The sequence below is a fragment of the Bos taurus genome, chromosome 8 (assembly GCF_002263795.3).
Source record: "Bos taurus isolate L1 Dominette 01449 registration number 42190680 breed Hereford chromosome 8, ARS-UCD2.0, whole genome shotgun sequence".
In the NCBI taxonomy this organism is placed as follows: domain Eukaryota; kingdom Metazoa; phylum Chordata; class Mammalia; order Artiodactyla; family Bovidae; genus Bos; species Bos taurus.
Genome location: NC_037335.1, coordinates 59,605,950 through 59,621,454, shown reverse-complemented (window position 1 = coordinate 59,621,454; position 15,505 = coordinate 59,605,950). Strand labels below are relative to the sequence as shown.

The following is a 15,505-nucleotide window of genomic DNA, read 5'->3' as shown; positions in this document are numbered from 1 at the left end:
CCCAGAAATGAGTTAAGATGCTGCTATTTGTAATTGAGAGGAAAAAAATAATGAATATATGAGTTAAGGCATTTGTAATGAGGATGGGAGAAGGGGTGACATTTGACAGTTTTTCTGTATGAGGTAAAATATCCATGAAGTGGAATTTACCTTGTGATTCACTGTAAAGTCCAGGATGTGAACTTCAGTTTCTAGACTCAGAAACTTGGTTTTGGCTGTTCATTGAGACTGAATCTACAATTCACATTAATACTGATAAGGTTTTAGAGGCTAATTAAGACCAGAATGGCAGATGATTATTTGTAATGAAACAGATTAATTGTCCCAGTGACTATAACTTTTACTTTGGCACATTCAGATATTTTCTCCTTGGAAAAAGATATATATGAAAATTCAATCATTATCAGAAGATTGCTTGATCAACATGGAATTAGAGGACAGGGAAATTAAATTGTGTGCTTTAAACATTTAATAACATCAGGCCACAATGCAGCAAGAGAAATGTTCAAGTTTGTGACCTACCTTCTCTCTCCTGGACAGTACTTGCACAGGCACAACCAAAGTATGCTTCTCACTCTTGTGTTCCTATGTCATCTTTGTTAACTAACAGCAGTTTATGAATATTCTTCAGACAAATATATTTAGTCAACTCTTAATCTGCCCAGGCTGTCTTTTAAGGGTGATTTTTGGGTAGCTTTGCCTTGATTTGTGCTGAATTTACAATTTAATTTTCAGTTGTAAATCTAATTTCCCTTATTTCCAAGATCTTAGAAATGAAAGTGGAAGAACAACTGACTTCTTAGTTACCATTTAAGTCCTACAATCCAAGCAAAAGATGAAAAAGACAATGGAGTAGGAGGGAAATGAGTAGGATCCAAACAAAATATAGTTTACAAAGAGATGTTCTTAAGGCAATTAACCATAGGCTGGATATATAAAACTTTACAACTCAAACAAATTAAATACATATGCAATTTATATATGGGCTTCCCTGGTGGCTCAGACAGTAAAGAATCTGCCTGCAATGCAGGAGACCCAGATTCAATCCCTGCGTTGGGAAGATCCCCTAGAGTAGGAAATGGCACCCACTCCAGTATTCTTGCTTGGAGAATCCTGTGGACTGAGGAGCCTGGCGGCTACAGTCCATGGGGTTACAAAGAGTCATACTAACATACACACATATGTATATCGAATAATTACATTGTACAATGTGTTAAATGTCAATTATATCTCAATAAAGTTGGGGACAAAAAAAGAAGCAATCGTGTACATGTTACAGTGAAATACAGAAACGAATAAGATTGTGAATGAGGAAGATAATGAGATCTAAAAGTACAAATAGATATAATGCAAAAATGATAAATGCTTTAAGGGGATTTGGAGAGGATAGTAAACAAAATGCCAAAATAGTTCTGAAGGAGGAATTATTCCAGGTGGAGAAGTCAAGAAAAAGTGGCATTTGTCTTATAGTAGCAGTGAAAGTCTTGGTAAAAACAGATTCAAATAATTTTTTCCATTGATAATCAAATAACCTTTAAAATCAAATATATGCCATATTAATTTAAAATTTTATCATTATTTATTAATACTTATATCCAGTTATGAAAAACTTTATGGATATAATTAGATATACATTTTTAAAATGGAAAAGCTAAACAGAAAAGTAAATAAGGTGTCAAAGCTTAGTAATTGTGCATAGGCCTCTGTGGCCCCAGGGTTTCATTGTTACTCAATATTTCCTTGTTTGAACAGCTCATACAACTCAGTAACAAAACAACCCAATCAAAAATGGGCATGAGTTTGAGCAAACTCTGGGAGTAGGTGAAGGACGGGGAAGCCTGGCGTGCTGCAGTCCATGGGGTTGCAAGGAGTCAGACACAACTGAGCAACTGAACAGAACTGATATGGAATACTACTCAGCCATAAAAAAGAATGAAATAATGCCATTTACAGCAGTATGGATGGACCTAGAGATTATCATACTTTTTTAAATGAAGTAAGTCAGAAAGACAAATATCATACGATATCACTTACATGTGGAATCTAAAATATGACACAAGTGAACTAATCTGTGAACCAGAACAGACTCACAGAGAGAACAGACTTTGTGGTTTCTAACAGGGGGGAGGGGTGGGGGAGGGATGGATTGGTAGCTTGGGATTAGCAGATGCAAACTACTATATATATGTACAACTGAATCACTTTGCTGTATACTAGAAACTAACACAACTTTATAAATCAACTATATTTCAATAAAATTAATTAAAAAAAAATTTCCTGTTTGGCTCTTTTGGAGGTCAAGCAGTTTTCTTACTAGTTGGCTCTCTCAAAGGGATGACCAAGAAATGAAAAAATAATTTTTTTTTCTTAAAAGGTATATTTGGGACCTAAAGGGAAGGGATGGGGGGAGGGGAGGGACACTCAAGAGGGAGAGGATATATGTATAATTATGGCTGATTCATGTTGTTGTATGGCAGAAACCAACCCAACACTGTAAAGCAATTTTCTTCCAATTAAAAAAATAAATTTAAAAAGAAAAATGGTATACTTGGTCTTATTAACCCATGGATTTTAGAATTTTATAATTATACTTTTCATTTAACTTCATTTTATTGATTTAAACCTACTGGATCTTTTATTTTAGTAGGAAAATATACAATTCACTACAACAGCAACTAAAGGAGTAAAATATCCATTAACTATTATACTTTTCTCCCCCATCAGTTCCATCTCTCTTCATTTTATACCCTCAGAAACACTCCTCATTATACAGAACATTATGCAATGCTCTTTGCATCTGATCATCAGAGCTAGATCAATCATTGCTTAAAAAAAAAACTCCTTTAAGTCTCTGAACCATGAATAAACCAGAGATCACAAACCTTTTGAAGACTGTTTTTCCTTAGCACAAAAACTATAACAAGGAATAAGGGAAACTCATCATTTGCATTTGTTTAGGTTTCATGACTTATAAAATTATCTCATTAAGCTTGAGATACAGGGAAAGGTAATAATCCATTTACAGTTGAGAAAACTTAGGCTCTGAGAAATATAAAGTGGAAAAAAAACAGACCTGGGAGTCGTGCTTTTTGATTCTAAGTCCTGAATTTAAGGCCCATTCCCATCCTTTGGGTGAATATTTCTCCATTTTAAACCACAGGGATTCTTTTTTGTTTTGTAGAACGTCTCCCATTTGTTCAAGAAAATGAAGGTCTAATCTCCTTGGCTACCTTGCCTGAGGCAACATATGTGGCCACCCAGGTGTACACTGCATATCTTTAGTGGTTACCATTCACAGACCACAATGAGAACTGTGTCCCTGGAGTTGTATAATGTCATGATACTGGTATTGACGTTTCTAATACCTGCTAACAAGGCCTGTACTTGACTTTCTATCTTGTACTTGGTCACTGAGTGACAGTGTGGCAAACTCTTAAGAAGAAGTCAGGCTTGGAGAGAAGACAGTGGCATGCAGAATGAAAGATTATACATAAGTAGCTTTGGATCTGTGATTTTTTTTTAGTAGCAGATTCAGTTTCCTAATTATGCTGGGCTTAGCTCATGCCAAAAGTATTTGAATTTGAAATTCCTTAAGGACTTACTTGAGAATGAAAGCTAACATATTAAAGGCATGTTGACCACTGGGCAGCCGAAACTAATGACAAAGTGTCTACGAGCTAAAAGCTCAGGCATTTTACATAAATAGGCAAGAGGTGAACTCTATTATTAAACTTAGTAATAAAAGTGCTAAGTCGCTTGATCATGTCCAACTTTTTGTGACCCTATGGACTGTAGCCTACTAGGCTCCTCTGTCCATGGGGTTCTCCAGGCAAGAATACTGGAGTGGAAGGAAGGAAGGAAATGTATTTTCTTCTCCAAGGGATTTTCCTGACCCAGGGACTGAACCTAGGTCTCCTGCATTGAAAGCAGATTTTTACAATCTGACCTACCAGGAAGCCCAATAATAAGTGCTGCTGCTGCTGCGGCTAAGTCACTTCAGTCGTGTCCGACTCTGTGCGACCCCATAGATGGCAGCCCACCAGGCTCCCCCGTCCCTGGGATTCTCCAGGCAAGAACACTGGAGTGGGTTGCCATTTTCTTCCTCAATGCATGAAAGTGAAAAGTGAAAGTGAAGTCGCTCAGTCATGTTCGACTCTTAGCAACCCCATGGACTGCAGCCTACCGGGCTCCTCCATCCATGGGATTATCCAGGTAAGAGCACCGGAGTGGGTTGCCATTGCCTTCTCCAAATAAATAATGAGGTAACATTAATTCAGAGCTCACTATGTTGTCAGCACTTACATATCTTTTTTTCACTTAATCCTTAAAATAATATTATGATTAGTATTACAAAGATGAATACCACTGTATAATTAATACCATTGTATTATTACTCTTTCAACATTACAGATAATGAAACTAAGGCAAAGGAGAGGCTAAGTAACTTGCCCAACATAACTCAGCTCAGTATCAGTTCAGTTCAGTCGCTCAGTCATGTCCAACTCTGCAACCGCATGAATCGCAGAACACCAGGCCTCCCTATCCATCACCAACTCCCAGAGTTCACCCAAACTCATACCATTGAGTCGGTGATGCCATCTAACCATCTCATCCTCTGTCGTCCCCTTCTACTCCTGCCTTCAATCTTTCCCAACATCAGAGTCTTTTCAAATGAGTCAACTCTTTACATCAAGTGGTCAAAATATTGGAGTTTCAGCATCAACATCAGTCTTTCCAGTGAACACCCAAGACTGATTTCCTTTAGGATGGACTAATTGGATCCCCTTGCAGCCCAAGGGACTCTCAAGAGTCTTCTCCAACACCACAGTTCAAAAGCATCAATTCTTCGACCCTCAGCTTTCTTTATAGTCCAACTCTCACATCCATACATGACTACTGGAAAAACCATACCCTTGACTAGATGGACCTTTGTGGACAAAGTAATGTCTCTGCTTTTTAATATGCTGTCTAGGTTGGTCATAGCTTTTCTTCCAAGGAGCAAGCGTCTTTTAATTTCATGGCTGCAGTCACAATCTGCAGTGATTTTGGAGCCCCCCAAAATAAAGTCAGTCACTGTTTCCACTGTTTCCCCATCTATTTCCCATGAAGTGATGGGACCAGATACCATGATCTTAGTTTTCTGAATGTTGAGCTTTAAATCAAATTTTTCACTTTCCTCTTTCACTTTCATCAAGAGGCTCTTTAGTTCTTCACTTTCTACCATAAGGGCGGTGTCATCTGCATATCTGAGGTTATTGATATTTCTCCCAGCAATCTTAATTCCAGCTTGTGCTTCCTCCAGCCCAGCGTTTCTCATGATGTACTCTGCATAGAAGTTAAATAAGCAGGGTGACAATATACAGCCTTGACGTACTCCTTTTCCTATTTGGAACCAGTATGTTGTTTGTTCCATGTCTAGTTCTAACTGTTTCTTCCTGACCTGCATATAGGTTTCTCAAGAGGCAGGTCAGGTGGTCTGGTATTCCCATCTCTTGAAGAATTTCCCACAGTTTATTGTGATCCACACAGTCAAAGGCTTTGGCATAGTCAATAAAGCAGAAATAGATGTTTTTCTGGAACTCTCTTGCTTTTTTGATGATCCAGCAGATGTTGGCAATTTGATCTCTGGTTCCTCTGCCTTATCTAAAACCAGCTTGAACATATGGAATTTCATGGTTCACGTACTGCTGAAGCCTGACTTGGAGAATTTTGAGCATTACTTTACTAGCATGTGAGATGAGTGCAATTGTGCGGTAGTTTGAGCATTCTTTGGCATTGCCTTTCTTTGGGATTGGAATGAAAACTGACCTTTTCCAGTCCTGTGGCCACTGCTGAGTTTTCCAAATTTGCTGATATATTGAGTGCAGCACTTTCACAGCATCATCTTTCAGGATTTGAAATAGCTCAATTGGAATTCCATCACCTCTACTAGCTTTGTTCGTAGTGATACTTCCTAAGGCCCAACTGACTTCACATTCCAGGGTGTCTGGCTCTAGGTGAGTGATCACACCATTGTGATTATCTGGGTCATGAAGATCTTTTTTGTACAGTTCTTCTGTGTATTCTTGCCACCTCTTCTTAATAACTTCTGCTTCTGTTAGGTCCATACCATTTCTGTCCTTTATTGAGCCCATCTTTGCATGAAATGTTCCCTTGGTATCTTGAATTTTCTTGAAGAGATCTCTAGTCTTTCCCGTTCTATTGTTTTCCTCTATTTCTTTGCATTGATCACTGAGGAAGGCTTTCTTATCTCTCCTTGCTATTCTTTGGAACCCTGCATTCAAATGGGTATATCTTTCCTTTCTTGTTTGCTTTTTGCTTCTTTTCTTTTCACAGCTATTTGTAAAGCCTCCTCAGATAGCCACTTTGCTTTTTTGCATTTCTTTTCCATGGGGATGGTCTTGATCCCTGTCTCCTGTACAATGTCACAAACCTCTGTCCATAGTTCATCAGGTACTCTGTCTATCAGATCTAGTCCCTTAAATCTCTTTCTCACTTCCACTGTATGATCAATCATAAGGGATTTGATTTAGGTCACAGCTGAATGATTTAGTGATTTCCCCACTTTCTTCAATTTTAGTCTTAATTTGGCAATATGGAGTTCATGATCTGAGCCACAGTCAGCTCCCGGTCTTGTTTTTGCTGACTGTATAGAGCTTCTCCATCTTTGGCTGCAAAGAATATAATTAATCTGATTTTGGTGTTGACCATCTAGTGATGTCCATGTGTAGAGTCTTCTCTTGTGTTCTTGGAAGAGGGTGTTTGCTGTGACCAGTGTGTTCTCTTAGCAAAACCCTATTAGCCTTTGCCCTGCTTCATTCAGTACTCCAAGACCAAATTTGCCTGTTACTCCAGGTGTTTCTTGACTTCTTACTTTTGCATTCCAGTCCCCTATAATGAAAAGGACATCTTTTTTGGGTGTTAGTTCTAAAAGGTCTTGTAGGTGTTCATAGAACTGTTCAACTTCAGCTTCTTCAGCATTATTGGTCAGGGCATAGACTTGGATTACTGTGATACTGAATGGTTTGCCTTGGAAATGAACAGAGATCATTCTGTTGTTTTTGAGATTGCATCCAAGTACTGCATTTTGGACTCTTTTGTTGACCATGATGGCTATTCCATTTCTTCTAAAGGATTCTTGCCGACAGTAGTAGATATAATGGTCATGAGTTAAATTCACCCATTCCAGTCCATCTTAGTTCACTGATTCCTAGAATGTTGACGTTCACTCTTGCCATCTCCTGTTTGACCACTTCCAGTCTGCCTTGATTCACGGACCTAACATTCCAGGTTCCTGTGCAATATTGCAGCAGCGGCTGAGAGGAGCTACCCCATGTCCAAGTTAAGGAGCAGCGGCAGTGCTTTGCTGGAGCAGCCGTGAAGAGATACACCATGTCCAAGGTAAGAGAAACTTAAGTAAGATGGCAGGCACTGAGAGAGGGCATCAGAGGGCAGACAGACTGAAAACAGAATCACAGACAACTATCCAATCTGATCACACGCATCACAGCGTCTCTAACTCAATGAAATTAAGCCATGCCGTGTGGGGCCACCCAAGATGGATGGGTCATGGTGAAGAGGTCTGACAGAGTGTGGTCCACTGGAGAAGGGAATTGCAAACCACTTCAGTATTCTTGCCTTGAGAACTCCATGAACAGTATAAAAGGGCAAAAAGATAGGACACTGAAAGATGAACTCCCCAGGTCGGTAGGTGCCCAATATGCTACTGGAGATCAATGGAGAAATAACTCCAGAAAGAATGAAGGGATGTAGCCAAAGCAAAAACAACACCCAGTTGTGGATGTGACTGGTGTTAGAAGCAAGGTCCGATGTTGTAAAGAGCAATATCACTTAGCTAATACATGGCAAAGCCAGTAAGGAACACAGATAGTCTAACTTCAAAGCCTGTGCTTTTAACCACCACATATAATCATAAAATTATTATGATTAATATAAAAATGTATACCAACAACTAGGTGATAATCAGGAATGGCAGGGAAAATGTGAGGAGAAAAACTGTGAGAAGTAAATATGAATAGAGAAGAAGCCCTCTTCTATTGTCTTCCCTGAAGTGCAGTCACTTTGTATTATAGCAGCCCCTTATCCATAACATTCATATTTGGCAGCGAGCTGGTGGTAAGCAACAACTAACCATTGAACAGCCAATGCAGACAACATGAAATTTATGCACTAAAGTATTTTAATTCAAGCAAGGAGAGGCTATTTAAAATAGTAATAAAAGGGGCTTTCCTGGTGGCTCAGTGGTAAAGAATCTTCCTGCCAAAGCAGGAGACGTGGGTTCGATCCCTGGTCGGGGAAGATCCCACATGCTGTGGAGCAACTAAGCCCATGCACCACAACTACTGAGCTTGTGCTCTAGAGCCCAGGAGCTGCAGCTACTGAAACCCTCGCACCCGAAAGCCTGTGCTCAACATGAGAAGCCACTGCAATGAGAAGCCCGCACCCTGCCATGAAGAGGAGCCCCTGCTCACTGCAACTAGAGAAAAGCCCACCAAGCAACGAAGACACAGCAGTCATAAATAAATAAATATTTTTAAAACGATAGTAATAAAAGCCACATACAGTTCAATAGCTCCAGAAGGCACTAGAAATAATACAGTATCATAACATGTAACACTGAATCATCAAAATAAAGGTTAAAATTTGTTTCATATATTGTATTTAAGAAAGTGAGAAAACATCTAACAAATTTTAGAAAGTGTTTCGTCTAAAATGGTTAGAACAGAAACACTGCTGAACAGAAAATAAATTGTTATCTGAAAAAATCATTTATTTTCCAATGATGTTTATTTACTGATGTTTATGTACTTACTTCTGCCACTCCACTCTTTGGGAGTCTTCAGTTCAGTCGCTCAGTCATGTCCACCTCTTTGCAACCCCATGGACTGTAGCACGCCAGGCCTCCCTGTCCATTACCAACTCCCAGAGTTTACTCAAACTCATGTCCATTGAGTAGGTGATGCTTGGGAGTCTTAACTCCTTGTTAATCCATAATCTTGAAGTATGGGAATTGTATTTTCTTTCCCTTTGAATACCTTCCAAAAAGCCTAGGGACTGGGGCTCTACACACAGTGAGAATTAAATTACCCCATCTTTATGCAGAAATAAAACGCCATGAAATATTTCAAGTTATTTTCATTTCTTTAAGAAAGTTTTTTTTCCTACAAATCATACATTAGTACATTCTTATTTTAAAAACTCACACAAGACAGAGGTATACAAAGTAAAACATTAAAGTCCCTTTTCATAATATCCACCACTATATCCCACTCCCCTTTCTAGAATCACTGTTAATGGTTTGCTATTCCTCTTTCCGTAACTTTTACTTTGCATTTACACACATTTATACAAATAAAGTACATAGTTTCAGGATTTTTTTCCATTTACAAACATGCCTATATTTCATCATTTATTCAGGCCATCTTTTTGTCTATCAATAAAGTCTTATAGTTAAGTTTTCTGCATTTCTTTTTATGTTTATTCTTAGACAGTTTAAGATTTTGTTCCTAATGTGAATGGAATCTTTCTCTTATATTTCCTAATTGATAATGCTATTGAGTAAGAAAGCTTTTGATTTTTGTGTAGTGATTATATACCTAGAGGTCCCTTAATTTTCATGAGGAGGCTATCAACTTTATCCCCAGCTTAGGTGGTTTTGGTATCTGAATCTGCCCTGTGTCCTTAACAGCTCCCTCCTCATACACTGGTGCCTTCAAAGGCTCTTAAAATGTTCCATAGTCTCAGGATGTCTTCCTAGGTTTTTGTGTGCAAAACCTACTCCAACACATTCATTAGGATGGCTACTACTTTTTAAAAAAGAAAAAAAAAATACTATTGGCAAAGATGTGGAGAAATTAGAATGCAATTAGAAATTAGATCCTTGTGCATTGTTGGTGGAAATGTAAAATGGTGCAGCTGATATGGAGAAGAATATGGTGGCTCTTAAAAGAGTTAAAAACAGAATTAGCATACAATGCAGCAGTTCTACTTTGGGGTATATACCCAAAAGAACTGAAAGCAGGGACTTAGGAGAGATTTGTATACTTATGCTTTTGGCAGTATTATTCACAAGAGCTAAGGAGCAGAAGCAACCCAAATATCCATTGACAAATAGTTAAACAACATGTGACATGTTAAACAACACACACACACATATGTATATAACAAAATATTATTCAGCCTTAAAAAGGAAGGAAATTATGACATGCTACAATGTAAAGGAACCTTAGGAACATTATGTTAAGTGAAATAAGCCAGTCGTAGAAAGATAAGTACTGTATGATTATACTTTTATGAGGCACCTAGAGTAGTCCCATTCATAGAGACAGAAAGAAGAGTGGTGGTTGCCATCCCAGGGGCTGGCAATTGGGAGAAAGGGGAGTTATTGTTCAATTGGTACAGAGTTTCAGATTTAAAGATGAAAAGATGGACTTCCCTGGTGGTCCTATGATTAGGAGTCCTTGAAATGTAGAGGACGTGCATTTTTTTTTTTTAATTCAGTCCTGTTTCTAAAACCCTCAGTTTGGGCCAGTGGTCCCTTCTAAGAAAGATCTGACAGGTAAGGCACACAATTCTAGAATATAGACTATCTTTACTTCAGGTATAACTATAAACTTAATGATGTTCAATATATATTAAAAGCTTGAGATATAATATTTATGCAGAATTACTTTAAGGATATACACCTTGTTCACTTCTTAGTATTAGTTTTTGGTTTTTTTTTAATGCCAAGGCTTGACAGATGAACTCTAGAAACTTTGTGAACCTTCTAAAATTGTCTATACCTGTGTATTTTTTCTGGGGAAAGGTCCTAAGCTTTTAAAACTTTCTTAATATGCTTTTTTTTTTTTTTTAAAGAGCTAAGACTCTTTACAGACCGTAAAATTTGTTCGTCCTTGGACTGAGACAGACAATCAAAGCTTTACCTCAATCTCATTGTTCTGCCCCAAACTCAGACTGGCTTTTACGGAACAATGCTTTGGCACTATGCCAATAGCCTATATTAAAGGATATTAAGTGAAAACAGCTTCAGGCCTAAAAATGTGTTTCGGTAAATACTACAGGCTCCCATAAAGACAGAGCAAGACAAAGATGGGCACAGATCTTAACCAGATAGTATGTCTGTAAAGGCACAAATGTGCTGATGCCATCATTAGACAAAAACAGATTATGAACAGGCCAAGAAGAGTGAAATTTCCTACGGAAGAAAATTAGAGTCAAATCAAACACCGTAGGATTTGGAAAGCCACAAATGCAGACATTAACGGCAGTATTTGGGTAAATGTATATAACCTCTTGCATATACATGGAGTATACATAAGCTTAAAAAAAATTCAAACTACATAAGGTTTCATGTGAAATATTAAACAACTCTCCCTTCTCAATCTCAGGATAATTCTCTTTTATACAACCCTCATATTCCTCTATTTAGCTAAAATCCATCCACCCATCCTTCAAAGCTCAGCTTTTAAAATTATAACAACAAGCGTAATTCAAATGGAACTGATTTTGTTTTACCAAACCCAAAACAACTTCCTCTCTTCTTCAAACACACACACACTCTTTGGAAATCCCATAGCTCTTTTATTGTTTTTCAAATTCTTTAAAAGCAAGTATGTCCACAAAAAACTACAAGAGAAGATTTTCCGTTAGAGAAAATCCTCCCAAACAGCAATCAATAGTTGTTGGAATTATGTCAAGAGTTTAGTTCCAAACCTTGGTAGAAAATCTAAGCTTTCTCCAAAATAGCCATATCAGAAAATTATATTAATATGACAAATTATCACACTAAGAATGCAAAGTACATGGTCCGGTATTGAAGAAATTAGTTATTAAGTTAGGCCTCTATAAAAAGAGAAACAAGTTCAACAAAACCCTTCGGTCATCTTACCTTAAACTCACATGGAAAAAGGACTAATGACAGGAGGAGTATTCAAATCATGATTCCATTTTATAGAATGTTAATAATCCCAATTAATTCAATTAGCCCAGTGAAAGTTCTTGTTGGTCTATTTCTATTTCCCCTTGCAAGTTCACATATGAAGAACACTTTCTCATCTTTAGCTTTTGCTAAAGACACTTCCACCATGGTTATCACAGCAGATCTTTGGCTTTCTCTCTTAAATACCTTCAAAATTAAAGTACTTACCTGTGCCTCAAGTCTATAGGTAGAACATCCCTCTCATTGCCCTCTGAAAAGAACACTGAAACATTCCTCTCAAATGTGAATTAATATCATCAGTGGTTAAAACCAAAAACTTTCTATAATAATTTCAACTCTATAATTTTTTTTTCCTCCCACCTTTGTAGCCAAAAGTAGTCTCAAGCCAGGTCAGAGCGAAGTCAAGTCTGAGTTTTGCCCCAAGAAGTTTCTTGGAAATATAAAATTGTAAGAACCTTCCTGGTGGGCTTCAGTTCAATTCTATGAGTGCTCTGAGAGCACAAGCTGCCAATTTCCTGGCTTTCTGAGTAGAATGTGGTACAGTGCAGTACTAAGTAAATACTATTGTTGACTACTGAACTTTGGGTATCTCAGCAGATATGAGCTAAGCACTTACCTGAATTAAAAGGTTTTATATATTTAATCTCAGAGAAACACCACCTAAGAATAAAACAAAAAACTTCTTGTCAGTTAGCTCAGGCCCTGCTGACAGAATAATACCTACAATTTGACAAAATTTACTGTGTGCTGGATACTTTCCTATATGCTTTACGTAGACCATCTTGTTTAATTTTTACTAAAATCCGGGCCTAAGAAGAGGGTATTATTCTTTTTGAAAGAGGAAAAATACAAGGTTTAAGGTTAAGACGTGCTCAGGGACATACAATCAGAGAGTGGTAGAGTCACAGTGATAGAGATTTGAATCCTGCTTGCCTGACCCCTGGTGACCATGATTCTATATCATCCTTCTTATACACATGGCCCCAAATGAAGAGGTGATTGTCCAACAGAATGATGCTCAGCTGTGTTCTTTCTATAAAACTTAATGAGTGATTTTAAAAAAGAGGTGATTGTCAAGTAGGGATCTGTGGCGGTTACTGAGAATTCTGGTCACATGCCTGCTTCTGAAGTATAAATTAGAGCCTTAAATGCCCAGATGCTCCTCTTTGATAGATCTGGCACTGAGTTCAGGATGAAATCCAGTGTTCTACTATGACCCCACATTTCATCATTCATTGCTGCTTTACATTTGACCCAAAATCTCTTAAGACAATCTTTCCCAAAAGTATCATTCATGGATCAGTTGTTTCAAAGACAACTGAAAAACCTTTGTAGAAAATACAGATATCTGGCCCCCACCCTGGATGTACTGGTTCAGGGGGAGGTATGACAAGATACCCTAGAGGTGCTTTTGCCTACTGAATTTTAGACTATTCATCGCCTCGAAGCAAAAAAGCCAGGGTAATGAAAAGGAAGTAAATGGAAAGCCAACCTCCAAGTCAGGCCGGTGTTAAGAAAAAGGACAGAGATCTTGTGAGTAGACATAGAGCCAAAACCTAATTTGGGAACTGGAAAAGATCTTGGAAATTGTCTATTTCAATGGTTTTCTATCAGTGTTCCATGTAGCCTTAGGAGTTATAAAATGGGATATCAGAAAAAGGAACCAGTAGTCAGAGTTTAAAGTCCTAAAAAAGTGACTGCAGAAGCCCTACTGACAGATGTTTTGTAACCTGGATTCCCATATAAAATTTAATCTGAATAAACAGCTCTGCTGATTTAAAATAAAAGGGAGTTACCAAAAAAAAAAAAAAAAAAATCTCAAGACCCAACATGCATCCTAGACCAACTAAATCAAGTCAATGCAAGTTGTATTCTTCAGTATCAAGGGATTCCTATATATATCCAAAGCTGGGAACCTGATCTGTGCTCTGTCATTCGAGATGAAAGGAGACTAAGACCCAAAGAATTTAAAGGTGATCAGGATTCAAACCAGTATCTCTCGACTGCTAGCTCACCGTTCTATATTATTCTCTCTCCTCAATCAGAATGAACCAACTGTTCCTCTAAGGTAGAGAGCACACAAATAAAATTATTATGTAAGTTCACATTTTCAGATCTCTCTATTTTTTTAAAGAGTACTTCATATACATTTTCCCTTTAGATTTTTATACAGGGGAAGTAGGCAGGGCAAAACTTATATTTTAGAGATGAGGAAATCAAAGGTCAATTAAGTTAACTTTCAGTGGCTTAAAGGTAGGGCCAGAATTTAAATCTTTATATTCTAACTTCTGGATTAAGTAAATTAAATTTGGCAAGTGATTATTGAGTGCCTAGTACATGTTAGTTAAGACATGGTCAAAAATGCAAAAAAATATCATCCATGCCCTCAATTAGTATACAGTCTTCTTAGAAAGACAGAGACAACTAAAATACTGCACTGCCTCACTTAACCCTTGGATTGGCAGAAATTGAAAATTTTCCTTGACTGGCCTTGATGACAAAGTCCAATTCTCTTCAGAATCAGTCTGTGGCTTCTAATTTCTTCCTGACTATGGCTATTTATTCCAGGGGACACAAAGATTTGACACGGCCATGCAGCTGTATATACTGCATCTCTAGACACGGCCATGCAGCTGTATATTCCTTGACAGGGGTAGAGAAGAAAGAATGGTGCAATTTCAGTGAGATTCATTTCATATTCTCCAAAGCCAAGGATATGACTCAGCAGAAGACTGGGAGATTCCAAGACAAAGGACTAGGTAGAAAATAAAGGGTATTCACATAAATATTTGCTTTTCCCCAGCAGTTAGGTAACAGTTAGACTGTTCACAGTCTACAATTTATAGATAGACACAGTTATCTATAATTAAACAATCTTTACAGTTGTTGAAGATAACTCCTGCACACTAAAGGGGGAAAGAGCATGTAGATACTAATATTTGTATCTATGATTCGGGATGACAGAGAAGGTCACAGATGGACAAGAGTACTCAAAGAAAACTTTTTCATGAGGAATTCATTAGCCATTGCAAAATGTTGCCATGAAGATTTTGTTACATATAAGATAATGAGAAAACCAGGAACTCATGTTTTATTACTGGGCTGAAAGAGTTGGCCAGGAATAGTCCACCAGTTTTTCTCAAACTTTAATATGAATCAGAATCACCTGGTAGCTGTGCCCTCCTTTCCCCCCTCCTCTGGCCCTTGACCAGAGATTCTAATTCAGCAGGTCTGTGGTGCTGTCCAAGAATTTATCTCTCTTACAAATATAGGTGATGCTGATGCTGTTCAGATCTAATATTTTGAGAACTGCTTGTGTACCAGGAAGTCTACACTATACTGGGCTTCCCTGATAGCTCAGCTGGTAAAGAATCCTCCTGTAATGCAAAAGACCCTGATTTGACTTCTGGGTCTGGAAGATCTGCTGCAGAAGGGATAGGCTACCCATCCCAGTACTCCCTGGTGGCTCAGCTACCCATCCCAGGCTTCCCTGGTGGCTCAGCTGGTAAAGAATCTGCCTGCAATGTGGGAGACCTGGGTTTG

At 38.1% G+C, this 15,505-nt stretch overlaps 1 protein-coding gene across 3 annotated transcripts in view; it reads right to left on the bottom strand.

Annotated features, from left to right (window-relative positions):
- The window catches only part of LOC516849 (phospholipid-transporting ATPase FetA), a 110,741-nt gene that overhangs the window by 89,125 nt on the left and 6,111 nt on the right, over nt 1-15,505 (bottom strand). The window contains exon 2 of one of the 3 annotated variants that reach the window (XM_059889555.1): nt 12,579-12,622. The gene's annotated coding sequence lies outside the window, so the exon portion shown is untranslated. Of the gene's footprint in view, nt 1-12,169; nt 12,372-12,578; nt 12,623-15,505 lie in introns of those variants that run through there. The other 2 variants (XM_010807956.4, XM_010807958.4) reach the window with 2 other exon arrangements.